The following is a 13,330-nucleotide window of genomic DNA, read 5'->3' on the forward strand; positions in this document are numbered from 1 at the left end:
CAGCAATAGAATATTACTCAGCCATTAAAAAGGATGAAATAATGCCATTTGCAACAGCATGGATGGACCTGGAGATGATCATACTAAGAGAAGTAAGTTAGACAGAGAAAGAGAAGTATCATATGACATCCCTTAAATGTGGAATCTAAAAAGAAATAATACAAACGAACTTATTTACAAAACAGAAGAGACCCACAGACTTAGAAAATGGACTTACAGTTGCCAGTGATAGTTATGGAGTTTGGGATGGACATGTACACACTGCTATATTTAAAGTGAATAACCAACAAGGACCTACTCCATATAGCACAGGGAAGTCTGATCAGTGATATGGGACAGCCTGGATGGGAGGGAGTTTGGGGGAGAATGGATGCATGTTTGGGTGTGGCTGAGTCCCTTTGCTGTTCACCGGAAACCATCACAACATTGTTAATTGGCCATACTTCAATACAAAATAAAAAGCTAAAAAAAAAAAAAGGAAACTGGGACTTTCCAGTAGTCTGGTGGTTGAGACTCTGAGTTTCCAATGCAGGGAACACAGGTTCAATTCCTTGATGGGGAACGAAGACCCATATGCTGTGTGGTGCAGCCAAATAAAAAAAAAGAAAAGAAAACTAATACAACCTTTGTTACTATCACCCTAACAAAGGCACCACCATCCAGTTGCTTTTACTTTGCAAAATAACCGAAGTAATATTTTAAAATAGAAACCAGGTCATGCCATTATCCTGCTCCAAAGCCATTCTTCTGCTTTAAAAATCTTTTCAACACATGTAGGAAAAATACACATTATCATGACACACACATCTCTACATATCTGTTGCCTGTGTAACTTAAGAATCTTGAATTCTTTCATGCTTCTTCTCTCTCATTTTGCTCCAAACACACTGATCCTGCAATTTTTAAAACAGACCAAGATCATCCCTACCTCAGAGATTTTATCCTTGCAGTAACTTTTCCTTTAAATCCTTGCTCTTTTTCCAGGTATTCACCAGGTTTGTCCCCTTGTTTCATTTGGTTCAGGGCTAACAAGGCACCTGCATGGGCAGGACTCTTGCTTGGCCAGATCTCTAATCATCCCATCTTCCACTCCTGCCACCTCTGTTTCTTCACCTGTTATATTATTTTTGACAGCACTTATTGGTATTCAAAATGAGTATTATAGTCTCATTCCTTTGCTGGTTTATTGCTTGTCTCTGCCACTAGAAAATAAACTTCACAAGGGGCCACAAAAGTTTGTCTTGCATGTTGTTGTTTTGTGCTTTGCTGGATAGAACACTTCTGGCGCATAATAAGGACTCAGCATATTTTTGTGATGACTTAGAAGGGTGGCATGGGGGGTGGGAGGAAGCTTCAAGAGAAGGGATATGTTTATACTTATGGCTGATTCATGTTGTTGTGCAGCAGAAACTAACACAACATTGTAAAGCAACTATACTCCAAAAAAGATAAAAGAAAACAAACAAACAAACAAGACAAAAAAAAAACTTAAAAAGAGTAAAGAGCAGATTGCAGCTAGAGCATCTGAGTCTTTGATTCAGTGAATTCATCTCATCTGCACCTCAAGTGCTCAGAGAGGGAATGGAGATAGAAGCTCTCAATTTCTACATGACTACTTCTTTCCCAGACAGATCGGCATGTGAGTGGGCTCACTGGGTGAAGGGTCTCTGAGGAGCTTGGGAGGCAGTGCAGCTGGACTGGGCTAGCATGTAGCTTATGTCTCAAAACAGTAGATTCAGAGCCCAAAGGGAAAGGCAAACAGGCAGAGCATCTGACGTGGCTGATCAGCTGTGTTTCAGAATTTGGGGACTCAGAGTTGCAAGAGGTTGTAGTATTTTGCTTGCTTCTTTGGTTTTCTGCTGAATGTACATAGTTTTTTAATATAATGATGACTAGAAGAAGGTTCTCCTCTCCTCCGACATACAGAATGATCTGCTACCATGCTGTTACAGCCTGCGGGAGAGGTCGCAGAGCATGACCTGCCAACTAAGTCACATGTCTAGCATCTCTCATTTCTGATGACATTACTGAAGTGCTGAGATATCAGAACATGTGATATTAAAAAGATACTTACTCATAGGATAACTTCTTCATCTACAGAGATGAGTCCTTGGGTCTACCTGACCTGCAGAGCTCCTCCAAATCACTGAGTGCTTCCTCCCACCCGCATTTTAGGGTCCAGCTGACATAGTAGCACTCAACCTTCTATAGCTCCTTCTTTTACATCATGAGACTTCTAGTAGTTTTGATCCAGTGTTTCTTTCTTTCTTTCTTTTTTTTTTTACTATGATTCAAAAATAGAAATTTACATTTTAAAACTTAAAAGACACTTTGTTCTGGTCAGGTTCCTTTGCTGGTATCCATTTCCTGGATGAAGTAACATTTTGGAGTGCAAGTTAACTTTAGAATGTCCATCTGTAGCAACATACAGCTTAGAAGTCACATGGAGCTGCACAGGAGACATGCTCTGTGATGGCTAATGACACATCCTCTCATTCGCTAAAGCTTACTCTGTGCCAAGCTCTGTGTGAATAATAGCACTTTATAATCATAGTCCTTCCTCCCCAGTTCTCCTTTGAACCAGTCCAGCTTCTGTCCCCAGCACAGCAGGGAAACAGCTCATGGCAAGCTCACCAATGACCTCCAGCTTGTCAGGATCCAAGAGATCCATATGGGTCCCCTCACAGGTCCTCTTGGTGGTGTTAGATTCAGTTGACCACTTCATTCTCTCTTCTGAAATTCTTTCTTCTCTGGTTTCCAAAATGATTCATTCTCTTGATTTCCTTCCTCCCTCAAATTGCCTTCATTAATGCTGGTTTTTACCAGATGACATGTTGCTGAACTCCTGGTGGTTGGCCTTCCTTCTTCCTTCATTTGAATTTTCCCCTTAGGTGGTTTGTTACGGTCCTACGACTTTTAAGGCCATCTAAATGCTAATGACTTCCAAGTTTATGTTCATCCCTGAATTCTTCCTGAGCTCTAGTCTCATATATGCAACTGCCCCCTGGACATCTCTATTTCAATATCATTTAGGCTTCTAGACCAAAAAATCTGAAACAGAACTTTTGATCCCTCACTATAATAAGAAAAAAAAAAAAACTAGAAGTAATCCTTGATTCTTCTCTTTCCATTATTGACACATCCAAATCCATCATCAAGTCCTGCCTCCATAAGGTACTTCCCCAAACTACTTGGCTTGTCCCCACAGGTCCCATGCTGGTCCAACCACTTAATGGTTTCTTGGAGTTGACGAAGCAAAAATGAATTAGAAATCATCACTATCTTTGGAGAAGTTGCAGATGAATAAATGAATGATCATAACAGTGTTTAGTAAGGGCTGTTTGTCATGGACAAACCCAGGGAATCTTCTTGGGCATATATTAAATCAGGTATGTCTTGGACTCTATTGAATGAGTCTAATAGGAGAATGTTAAATAATCATAGATGAGAACCAGAACAAAGGGTATTTGCAGTCTCCGTCCCAAAGGTATCAACTTCCCATAGATTCTTCAGCTACAAAATGGTACAGAAAGTGTAACATGCACTTTACGAAGTGAACATCACTGGAGTAGAGACCACTCAATCTAACTTTTTCTTGATCACTTACTCTATGCCTAATGCTGGGCTAAGGCAAGGTCAGAAAAGTGCTCCTCTGATCTCCTCCACGTCTGCCTTGTACGAATGTTCACCTCCCAGTGCAGCACTGACAAAAATACGGCATATGGCACTCATGGGGTCTGTTGAATCACATGGTGGCCTTTGTCATCTTTGCATATGGTACCCGTGGCTCCAGGCAGACACTACCAGCCAATAGGAGTTGGTGTTGGAAACTAAACCCATTTGCTATTTGTTTGCTTCAGGTCTCTGTGTATAGGAAATTTAGGGAGTCTATTAACGACTGCTGCTTGGAGGGGAGAGAAATTGGGGGATAGGCAGTAACGTCAGAGAGCCTGTCCTCTTGGGCTTAGACCCTGGTGAATCAAGACTCCTACCTCTTTTGTTTCCTTCCTAAGTTTATAATTTCTCTGTTTTCATATTATGTTTTGAGAATAAAAAATTCAGTGTGCTTACCCCCGAAAAGAAAAATTATTGGAAGGCAGGCTTTGATTTGCTCGATGAGCTCACACATTTGTTGGCATCTTGTTCATCTTTCTATTCCAAGCCCCCTCCTGCCACAGCACCTGAGACATGAGAAGAGTTCAGAGAATGTGAGCTGGATGGACGACTGAGTTGATAGGAGGCCAGAGTCTGGAGCCTCCCCATTTGTTGAAATAACCGATGACCAGTCAAGGAGGAAGACTCTGAGACACAATGACTCCTCCGTGGAAACCAGCATGTATTCATTCAATAAATATTTATCCTGTACTTTTCTACTTATTAATTTTCATCTGATTATAGTTACTTTACAATGTTGTGTCAGTTTCTGCTGTACAGCAAAGAGAATCAGCTATATGTATATGTACATGTGTATCCCCTCTTTTTTGGATTTCTTTTCCATTTAGATCACTACAGAGCACTGAGTAGAGTTCCCTGGTTTGAAACTCAACATTTAAAAAACTAAGATCATGGCATCGAATCTTACCATTTTATGGCAAATAGAAGGGGAAAAAGTGGAAACTGACAGGTTTTATTTTCTTGGGCACCAAAACCACTGCGAATGGTGACTGAAACCATGAGATTAAAGGACACTTGCTTCCTGAAAGGAAAGCTACGACAAACCTAGACAGGATATTAAAAAGCAGAGACATCACAATAACAAGTGTATATATGTCAATCCCAGTATCCCAGTTTATCCTACCCCCCTTCTTCCCTTGGTATCCATACATTTTTCCCCTCTACATCTGTGTCCCTATTTCTGCTTTGCAAATAAGTTCATCTGTAGCATTTTTATAGATTCCACATATAAGCAATATTGTATGAACAAAGGTTAATCCTTTAGTCTAGCAGCACGATCCCCAGCCCCTTGGAACTTCCAGTCCAGTTGGGGAGACAAACAAATGCATAATTATAAACTGATTAATCAGGAAGGATGCAGCTTCGATGGTTCCAGGATTGGCTGGTGTGGAGGTGGGTGGGGCTCCGCACTCAGTCACTCACCTTGCCATCCTCCGAGCCCTGTCACAGGTCCCCAGTGGGAAGAGCCCAGGGGCACAGTGAGCAGGCGCTCAGGCTGCAGTAGAGGCCTGGATTCTTAATGTAAACTCCATGAGCGAGAGATCTGCTGTCTGACATGCTCCGCTGGCACAGCCAGCGGTGAGAGTGGAGCTTGCTTTTTAATACCATGAAAGTTTTATCTGCCCAGACTTCAGTTCCAAAGAGGCAATAAACTAAATATTTAAGAGCGCCCCAAATTAAAAGTGACAGACAGACCCAAAGAAGTCTCCTACTTTGTAATGATAAAAATTAGCATAACTTCTACTTCATAAAAATGTACACTTACAGGCTTTAATTGGTTTTCATTTTATGGTGGCTTAGCTAAATCTGAGCCCTCAGAGTTGGGGTTTTTAAAAATTTTGTGAAACTAGTGACTTCATTCTCTTCTTTTTAAAGCTTTAATTTCTTTTCTCCTTTTTGTGAAATGATGGTGCAGCCTCCAAATCCTCCTAAGACTTTGGAATGCTTATTCGGTTCGAAAGGTTTCCTTTCTTGAGTGTTCATCTCTCTGCGGAATATAAAATTTGAGCCCTAAAATAAAACCCCGAAAATCAAGCAGTTAAAAAAAACTGATAGAAAATCAAGCAGTTAAAAAACCAGTTAGAACCTGTATTGTCTTTACTAACAAATTCCATGAAGTATTTGGAGGATACCACAAAAGAGACCACATAAAGCCCTCTCTGCCAATATGCACTGGAAGGGCTGATGCTAAAGCTGAAGCTCCAATACTCTGGCCACCTGATGTGAAGAGCCAGCACATTGGAAAAGACCCTGATGCCACAAAAGAGATTGAGGACAGGAGGAGAAGGGGTGACAGAGGATGAGATGGCTGGATGGCATCACCGACTCAGTGGACACGAGTTTGAGCAAACTCCAGGAGGAAGGACAGGGAAGCCTGGCGTGTTGCAGTCCATGGGGTCACAAAGAGTCAGACACAACTTAGTGACTAAACAACAGCAACTGTCAATAAGGATATTAAAGAGACCAAAACGTTTAAGGATTTTGTTGTTAGTAACCCTCCCTTCTCGTGACCATAATATTGGCTTCAAAACAGGAAACCAACATTGTTAGTTTTCCACCAGCTGTTGTATAGTCTTCTCTCTTTTTTCCTCCCTGATCTCTGAGGTCTGAGGCTCCCGTGTCATTGGCTTTGAACAGTGTTTCCCAAATTTTCCTCTTGGTGTTCTCTTCGCAGAAGAGAGAGATATGTGTCCCTGAGCTTCTGGGGGACAACCCAGGAGGACTTGCCAAAAGCACAACATTTTGGGGTGATCTCCTATTTTATTTCACTGTGTTGCATGGCATGCAGGACCTTAGTTCCCTGACCAGGGATCAAATTTGTGCCCCTGCAGTGCAAACATGGAGTCTAAACCACTGGATCACCAAGGAAGTCCCTGTAATGTATTATAGTTTCCCATCTAACCCTCTGATTTACATTCTTACCTTATTCCCACTTGTTTTACTATAAAAATGTGTATTTCCCCAAACTTGCAAGTCACATGGATGTTTTTGGATATTTTATAGAGCACATGTGCCCTACAGCTGTGTGGGTGGTGGGTGGGGGTACTGAGCCCGGATGAGATGCATAGTATCTGGGGATGAGTTTTAGCACCAGGTGTACTGAGTGCTCCATTCAACAGGGTGAGACCCAGACCCTGGCTTCCTCTTATCACCCTAAGAAACTAGCAACAGTTTGCCCTGGTAGTTTTTTTAGTCTCTTCCTGCATCTCCAAATACCTGAACCTTCCTGAGGTCTCCATTGTTACCCCAGTTAGAGGCAGAATCTCCCCTTCCACACGGCAAAAGCAAAACAGAACAAAATAAAAGGAGGAGACAGAATTAGTTGGCAAAAGATGGAACTAGGAAAACCTTGTTTTGCAATTATCACTCTGATGAAATCAGGTGAAAGTCATGGGATGAAAAATTACAGGGCTATGGGATAGACACAAAGACTCAGAATAACATTCCTTGGTTATTTATTAATCACAAGGGGAAACTTCCCTTCACAGCCCTGGCATCTCTCAGCATCAGGGTTGTGGGAGGAGCTGACATCACAGGCTTTTGCTCTGATGCAAGAAGAAGGGGAGAGCATCAAATATTCAGCATTTCAGTTGGATTTATTTTAACTTGAATCTAACATTGAGGACACAGTCAGACTCAATCAGACTGTAGGACAGTCAGCAAAACTGGCCTGAACTCAAAAAAGACGCTGCAAACAAAAATGCAAAATAAAAACATAGACAAAGGCTCTGTTCTAGGTGAAGGGTAAATAGAGAGGCATAAAGATTAAATACACTGCATAATCCTTGACAGAGTCTTGAACTCCTGAGACATTTTATTTATTTATTTTTTCTGAGACGTTTTAGAATGGATTATATATTTGATGCCATTATCAGTATTAAATTTCTTGGATGTGACAATGAGAGTCAAGTTATGAGAGAAAATATCCTTTTCTTTAGAAGAAATATTTGAGGATAAAAGACTTAAACTTTCTTTTTTTTAAAAAAGAAGTTAAGTATCAACTCTATTTTTTTTTTTTAGCTTTTTTAAAAATTTTAATTGGAGGATAATTGCTTTACAATACTGTGCTGGTTTCTGCCATACATCAACACGAATCAGCCACAGGTATACATAGGTCCCCTCCTTCTTGAACCTCCCTCCCACCTCCTAAATAAGTAGGGGGAGAGAGAGAGAAGGAGAGGGAGAGAGGGAACACCAATGTTGGAAAGATTTAATTGGTGAAATGGGGTCAAAGGTGTTTGTTGTAGTCTTTGACTTTTTCGGTAAGTTTGAAGTATTTCTTGCTTCTGCAGAAAAAAAAAAATCCACATAGCAATGTCCATTTACAAGTGTCATTTGACAGTTTTAATCTTGTACTCTAGTTGTTGTGGGTGTTCTACTGTCTCTAATGAAAAGTTGACTTTCCTAGAATGAAGACCCAACTCGTACATTCTATAAGCAACTACTGAGGCTAATTCATGGCTTTCCACACCACGTGTGTTCAGTACGTGTTGTATCACTTACATGAGTGTAGTGCACTAATTCCTTGTACACTGAATGAACGAATGCACCTCTCGGCCACCCAGCCTAGAGCAGTGCAATAGTCTCTGTTGGAGGGGTACGAAGATCTCATGAGAGCTTCCAGGATGCAAGCCCCACATTTAGGATGCTATTTCTTGGCCTTGAAAGCCTCACCTTTATCTATATAAGAGGATAGGATGTGTGTGTGTATGTGTCTTGTGTGAGGGAGCTACCCAAATAATTTGAAAGCTTTGCAATAAAAGTGCTTTTATGATAGGGGAGGATGGTATGCAAAGTTACAGATGATAAAGTTTTTATGAAGTGATGTTTTAAGGATATAGGGCATGAACAATAGAAAGGAAGTACACATTGAAGTCACACTTTTCAGATTATTTATATATATATATATATATATATATATATATATATATATATATATACACATATATATCTCCAAGGTCTGGGAGCACTGTGTTTTTTCTCACATTCGTTTGATCTGGGAAGCCCTGGTTTATCTTCCAGAGGGTCTCAGAGTTGGGGAAGAGGGGCTGTAAACTTTCCCATGGCCTTGACCATGTTTCACTGAAACCGTACTAGATGGAGATGCAGGCATGGCTTCTTCACTGAAAGGTCAGGTGGATTTCAGGAGATGCCCCCTTCCCCTTAAGAGGATGGTCTTTTTTCAGTGTGGTCCCTTCATGAGGCTTGGATTCTGAGAGACTCCAGATTGATCTGGGTGCTGGTGGAGAAGATTGTTGTTACTGAGGCCCTGAGGGGAGGGTCAGCACTGTCCAGGGGGTGCACAGGAAAGCAGACTCCCCAGCTCTGGTTCAGTCTGACCACCAGCCAGATGGGCAGTTGACTGCCCTCCTAGCTCACCTGTAAAGCCAGCACCCTGCCAAGGTCAGTGCTGTTTCTTCTTGGTGACAGCGTAGTTGCTCTCACCCAGTGACGTCGCGTCACTCCTATTACAGGACCTCGTCATGGCTTCTTGCAAAACAATGAGCTCTGGCATCGCCGTGCCCAGGCCTGTCTGGCCTCTTCCCAGGACTGGCTTCCATTACAGCTGCCTCCTTGCTGGCTGTGAACAGGTCTTTCTTTGCTCACAAGGAGGAGGACGCAGCTTCAGTAAGATAGTCTTACCTCCAAATCTTCCCCCGTGATTGTGCAGTGGCAGCTTCAGGGGATATAAACAAACAATACCACAGCCCCACACTATGCACCGCTCTTTGTTTCTGTTTTTCCGTTTTGATTCCATTTTGAACTGTCGATTCTACTTTGGGACATGGAGAGAGTGCTCCCTTCTTTGCCCACTTTGTAAACATGAGCGGGAGGGGCAGGTGGATGTAATTCCACAAGTCACCCTGTTGTCTCTCTCATTCTGGGTCCCACTGTGTCCCAGTGACGGACCTAGTTGAATGTTTAAATTTTCCTTTATATTAATCTATTTGAACAGGAACTCCATTTGCATGACTTGAATACCAAAGCAATACAAAAGTGTATACTGACACGTCTGCACTCAACCCACCTCCTCCCCACCCTGTGCCCTCCACTTGCCCTTGATGGTCATTCTCCACCTTCTGCTCTCTGCTCAGCCTGGAAGCTGCCCATGTAGCACACTCACCAGACTTCTCTGCTCCGTTTAGCCAGTGGGAGATGCTGACACAGTCTCCTGAAGTGTTGGCCTTGGGGGTTAACTTCCTCTGCTGCTTTGTTAATTGTGCCTACAGTTGAGTACACCATCTCAATAGTAAGCCCTTTTCTGTTAAACCCATCCGAGTGAACCAAGAGCTTGTGGTCAGACCCAAACTGACTGAAGGAGGAGAGAGCAGGGCTCCGAGGGGTCACTTGGCTTTCTCAAAGTCACACAGCTCACTTGTGGAGCAGAGTTCTGATAACTTGATGTTTGTGTCAACCCGTATCCCTAATTCACATGTTGAAGCCCTAACCTGTGATGTGATGGTATTTGGAGGTGGCGCTTTGGGGAGGTGATTATGGTTAGAGGGCTTCCTTGGTGGCTTAGACAGTGAAGAGTCTGCCTGCAATGCAGGAGACTCAGGTTCGATTCCTGGGCTGGGAAGATTCCCTGGAGAAGGCAATGGCAACCCACTCCAGTATTCTTTCCTGGAGAATCCCATGGTCAGAGGGACTTGTCTGGATACCATCCATTGCATTGCAAAGAGTTGGACATGACTGAGCCACTAACACTTTTAAGGTCATGAGAGTGAGGCTCTGTGATGGGATTCAGTTCAGTTCAGTTCAGTCGCTCAGTCGTGTCTGACTCTTTGTGACCCCATGAACCGCAGCACACCAGACCTCCCTGTCTATCACCAAATCTTGGAGTTCACCCAAACCTATGTCCATTGAGTCGGTGATGCCATCCAGCCATTTCATCCTTTGTCATCCCCTTCTCTTCCTGCCCTCAGTCTTTCCCAGCATCAGGGTCTTTTCCAACGGGTCAGCTCTTCGCATGAGGTGGCCAAAGTACTGGAGTTTCAGCTTTAGCATCATTCCCTCCAAAGAAATCCCAGGGCTGATCTCCTTCAGAATGGACTAGTTGGATCTCCTTGCAGTCCAGGGGACTCTCAAGAGTCTTCTCCAACACCACAGTTCAAAAGCATCAATTCTTCGGCACTCAGTTTTCTTTAAGAAGAAGGAGAGACAAGAGAGTTCCCTCTCCACAGGTGTGCTTTGAGTAAAGGCCCTGTGAGGACTAAGAAGGTGCCCCTGCAAGCCAGGAAGCGGTTCCCACCAGGCACAAATCTGCCTGCACCTGATCTGAGACTTCCAGCCTCCAGACTGTGATGAATCAGTGTCTGCTGTTTAAGCCTTCCAGTCTGTGGTATTTTGTTAAGGCGGCCACAGTGACTAAAACAATCCTGAAAACCAGGAAGCCCTGTGTGTTTGCCTGACTTAGGAAACTCTGACTTCCTGAGGAGTGCATTTGGTCAGTGGGGGCTTGGGGATCAACATGAGATGCTCTGGAATCAGGAAGAAGCCCGTGGCCTGGTGGTGGCTCTGTGGATGTGAGGACCTCAGCCGGAGAATGCAGGGCAGAGTCTTGGAGGAGGTGGCGATGGGGGAGGTGGATGGGACACTCGGGCATCTGGCAAGGTGAGGGGGGTGCTCCACAATGAAGGACCCGCTCACAGGTGACACATTTCTCTTCCTTCCAAGGGAAGGAAGCGTCTTTGACTCAGTGGGTGGCTGTCCTCTGGCTTCACCTTTGCAAAGCTTCCTCCTCAGCCCTTTGGTCTGTAAGCTTGAGCCCTGGGGAGTCTTCAGTTCTGTGACCTCAAAATGTGCTGCGGGTCCAGTGGAGGAGCTAAAAAATGACCTACATTGAGGTCCAACAAGTGAAAAAAGATGTTTTTGCTATATTCGACCCAGGTTCTAATTTATTCATGGTGTGGATGGCCTCTCAGCATGTTGCCATTGGACAGGGCTCCATCAGCTTCATAGGAGGGTCTTTGACCTATCTGTCATCTCGCTCCCACCAACTTTCCATTCTCAGTGGCTGATTTACTCTTATCAGATAAATGTTACCAATTCGATTTTTCTTCCCAAGAAAGAAAGGAAGAAAAGAAAGGGATGGATCTGAAAAATTGGGGAGAATATCTCAGAGGGAGATTTTGGAGAAAAAAAATTAACTCACAAATGTAAATAACTGAAAGGCAGTAGAGAAGCAACACTCTCCACATGAGGTCCGTAAGGTGATGAGAGAAGAGCTGGCCTTGTGCTCCTACCTGGGAAGGTTTTGCTTTGAGCTCTAATAAGTTGGATGGCATCACTGATTCAATGGACATGTACTTGGGCCAACTCCATAGTGAGGGTCAAGGAAGCCTGGTGTGCTACAGTCCATGGAGTCATGAAGAGTTGGACACAAGTGAGGGACTGAACAACAACAATTTCTTTATTTTTATTTATTGGCTGTGCTGGGTCTTCATTGCTGTGAGGGCTTTTCTCTAGTTGCAGTGAGCCTGCTTCTTACTGAAGTGGCCCCTCTTGTTTGGAGCACAGGCTCTAGGGCATGCGGGCTTCAGTAGTTGCAGCATGGGGACTCAGTAGTTGCGGCATGGGATTCAGTAGTTGCGGCATGGGATTCAGTATTTGCGGCATGGGATTCAGTAGTTGCGGCATGGGACTCAGTAGTTGCAGCAGGGGACTCAGTAGTTGCACCATGGGATTCAGTAGTTGCAGCATGGGACTCAGTAGTTGCAGCAGGGGACTCGGTAGTTGCAGCAGGGGACTCAGTAGTTGCAGCATGGGGACTCAGTAGTTGCAGCAGGGGACTCAGTAGTTGCAGCAGGGGACTCAGTAGTTGCAGCATGGGGACTCAGTAGTTGCAGCAGGGGACTCAGTAGCTGCAGCATGGGACTCAGTAGTTGTAGCATGGGGATTCAGTAGTTTTGACTCCCAGGCACTACAGCACAGGCTCAGTAGCTGTGGTGAATGGGCTTAATTGCTCCTTGGCATGTGGGATCTTCCCGGACCAGGGATTAAACTCTTGTCTCCTGCATTGGCAGGTGGATTCTTCACCACTGAGCACCCAAGGAAAGCCCTCTAGCAACTTCTGACTGTGGAGCTGACTGTGTGGCCTTCCTAGCTGCATATAGAAAGCCAAGCTCTATGGGGAGCAAAGCAGGAATAAAGGTCTGGAAGGGAGTCTAGGTGGGGACCAGGTTCCTAAAGTGACCAGCCCACCAACAGCTTCCCTTTCTTCTGGGGGAATGGTGCCCTTCCTCCTGAAGTTTTCTACAATGGGACTGTTAAGAGCCTCATGTTCTACTGACTGAGCTAGTCAGGCACTAGAGTGGGGTCTTTAAATCTCCAGCCCTCCACCAGGAGCTGGGAATGGCTGCCCTGGCACTCAGGTTTCCTGAAGCCAGAAGGGAAGAGTGGAGGCAGAGATATACTTCATCATCACCCCTTTTCTAAAAGGCAAGAAATAATTATTGAGGTCTTTTTTAAACACATTAATTCCCTTGTCTGAATAGAGATTGAAATTTGTTAACCGATAATTAATGTCTTTTTTACCTTTTAATTAAAAGTTAACTGCCAGTGGAAAGTGCAGAAGTGGAAGTGGAAACATTCTCTCACTGTACCCAGGCAATTTATGCTCTTGGGTTTTCCTGACCTGCCGGCCATTGGAGGG

This window comes from Budorcas taxicolor, chromosome 1 (assembly GCF_023091745.1).
Source record: "Budorcas taxicolor isolate Tak-1 chromosome 1, Takin1.1, whole genome shotgun sequence".
Taxonomy (NCBI): Eukaryota; Metazoa; Chordata; class Mammalia; order Artiodactyla; family Bovidae; genus Budorcas; species Budorcas taxicolor.